This window comes from Galeopterus variegatus, unplaced genomic scaffold, assembly GCF_000696425.1.
Source record: "Galeopterus variegatus unplaced genomic scaffold, G_variegatus-3.0.2 Scaffold6511, whole genome shotgun sequence".
NCBI lineage: Eukaryota > Metazoa > Chordata > Mammalia > Dermoptera > Cynocephalidae > Galeopterus > Galeopterus variegatus.
In genome coordinates this window covers 108,869-111,648 of record NW_007732622.1, presented here as the reverse complement: position 1 = coordinate 111,648, position 2,780 = coordinate 108,869, and the positions used below count along the sequence as shown (strand labels likewise).

Below are 2,780 nucleotides of genomic sequence, written 5' to 3'. Positions count from 1 at the left end.
CTCGTCCCCCTACCCTGATCTACTTCTTTTTCTCAATATTATTCATCGCTTTCTATTGCTTATTAGGTTTATTGTTTATTATCTGCCCCCTGAAGGAGTTCAGAGCATATCACCCCAAAACATGCCACTTTGGCATATTGTTTTGAGCTAAAAGAGAGAACGGTCAGGCCAGAAAAAACACTTTACCTTCCCCTCAGCTGCCTAAAATAAAGTATAGATTTCCCCTTTTGTAAAGGAAGTTTACATTTGTAAAGGAAACTTTCATTAGTAAAGGTATCTGTACCAGGAAGAAAGTTACTCCAAGACAACTTTTATCACCTGGAAACTTTTAAACTGCATTACTAGGCAGTCTTTATTCTCCATTCATTCCTCTGCTTCCCTTCCCATAATTTGTCTTCACCGCCCTCTGGAAACTCCAAACCCCTGTTCCTTCCAGGATGATACATAAGTCACAATCATCTGGCCAATTCCTTGAGTCTCATATTTTTGTGGGACTGCTGTTAAGTACCTATGTAATTAAAATTATTTTTCTCCTGTTACTCTGTTTTATGTCAATATAATTTGTAGACCAGCCAAAGAACCTAGAAGGGTAGAAGGAAGCAGTTTTTCCTCCCCTATGTCGCCTCATCCCTCCCTCCAAAAAACTGCAAGCTCCAGGAGAACAGGGAGTTTTGTCTCTTTGTTTATTGACAGACCCAAAGCATCTAGTACAGAACCTGGCACCTGCTTGGCACTTTATAAATATTTGTTAAATTAATACATCCCAGGCTAGGGAATGACTTTCTAAGCTTAATATCAAAGATATAAAACACAAAGGAATATACTGATAGGTTTAGGTTTGCCCATGTAAAATATAGAAAATTTCTGAACCACAATTACAAAACAGTAATAACTGAAGTATCTAACTACATGAGATCAATAAAATAAATGATTATATATCCATACAATGGAATTCCTCCTGCCATTTAAAATGGTGTTGTAAATTAATATGTACGGTCGTGAGAAAGACTGTGATAGATCATCAAGTGAAAAGAACAGGTTCTAAAGTGTCGATCCAATGTTTGCCTAAAAGTGTATTTAAAAAAACCATAAGGGGCCGACCCCGTGGCTCACTCGGGAGAGTATGGCACTGGGAGCGTGGCGGTGCTCCCACCGCGGGTTCGGATCCTATGTAGGGATGGCCAGTGTGCTCACTGGCTGAGCGTGGTGCGGGTGACAAGGGTTGCGATCCCCTTATCGGTCACAAAAAAGAAAAAAAAAAAACCATAAGAAGCTCTCTTCTCCTCCCTGTTCCACAGACAGCCACCTCCTCTCACACAGGGCCAGCCACGGCCCCGAGACATGATGGTGAAGGTAAACGGATTTGGCCATATTGGGTGCCTGGTCACCAGGGCTGCTTTTAACTCTGGCAAAGTGGATATTGTTGCCATCAATGACCCCTTCATCGACCTCAACTACATGGTCTACATGTTCCAGTATGATTCCACCCATGGCAAGTTCCACGGCACAGTCAAGGCAGAGAACAGGAAGTTTGTCATCAATGGAAAAGCCATCACCATCTTCCAGGAGCAGGATCCTGCCAACATGGAATGAGGTGATGCTGGTGCTGAATATGTTGTGGAGTCCACTGGTGTCTTCACTACCTTGGAGAAGGCTGGGGCTCACTTGAAGGGTGGAACCAAAAGGGTCATCATCTCTGCCCCTTCTGCTGATGCCCCCATGTTTGTGATGGGTGTGAACCAAGAGACCTAAAAAACACCCACATGATTGTCAGCAATGCCTCCTGCACCACCAACTGCTTAATCCCCATGGCCAAGGTCATCTATGACAACTTTGGCATCATGGAGAGACTCATGACCACAGTTCATGCCTTCACTGCCACCCAGAAGACAGTAGAAGGCTCCTCCAGGAAACTGTGGCACAATGGGCATGGGGCTCTTCAGAACATCATCCCTGCATCTACTGGCACTGCCAAGGCTGTAGGCAAGGTCATCCTTCAGCTGAATGGGAAGCTCACTGGCATGGCCTTCTGTGTCCCCACTGCCAATGTGACAGTTGTGGATCTGACCTGCCATCTGGAAAAAGCTCCGAAATATGAAGACATCAAGAGGGTGGTGAAGAAGGCATCGGAGGACCCCCTAAAAGGCATCCTGGGCTACACTGAGACCAGGTTGTCTCCACTGACTTTAACAGTGACTTGTACTCTTCCACCTTCAACGCTGGGGCTAGCATTGCCCTCAGTGACCACTTTGTCAAGCTCATTTCCTGGTATGACAATGAATATGGCTACCACAACAGGGTGGGGGACCTTATGGTCCACATGACCTCCAAGGAGTGAGAGCCCCCAGGACCACCAGCCCCAGTGAGAGCACAAGAGGAATTGAGAAGCCCTCAGCTACTGGGGAGTCCCTGCCCCAACTCAGTCCCCCAACACACTGAGAATGTCCCCTCCTTGGTACAGTTTCCATTCCAGACCCCCTGAAGAAGGGGAGGGGCCTAGGGAGCCCTACTTGTCATGTACCATCAATGAAGTCCCTTGTACGCAGCCAAAGAAAACCATAGGATTTTTTTCACAAGGGTAACCTTTCAGTAGGTCCATTGTTAAAACAATCATTATCAGTACCATATAGATTATCACTAATTTTGTCTTTATGAGATCGTACAGAGGCACTTTCCAGAAATCCCTTCAAATTCTCACTGTTTGTCATAATTACTGCTGTTATGCATTCTATTATAATTGGTTTGTTTTTTTTTTTTTTTTTTTTAAAGATGACCGGTAA

At 44.8% G+C, this 2,780-nt stretch overlaps 1 pseudogene; it reads left to right on the top strand.

Moving 5' to 3' along the window:
- Window positions 1–1,344: 1,344 nt before the first annotated feature.
- Window positions 1,345–2,338, top strand: LOC103606348 (annotated as a pseudogene).
- Window positions 2,339–2,780: the final 442 nt, after the last annotated feature.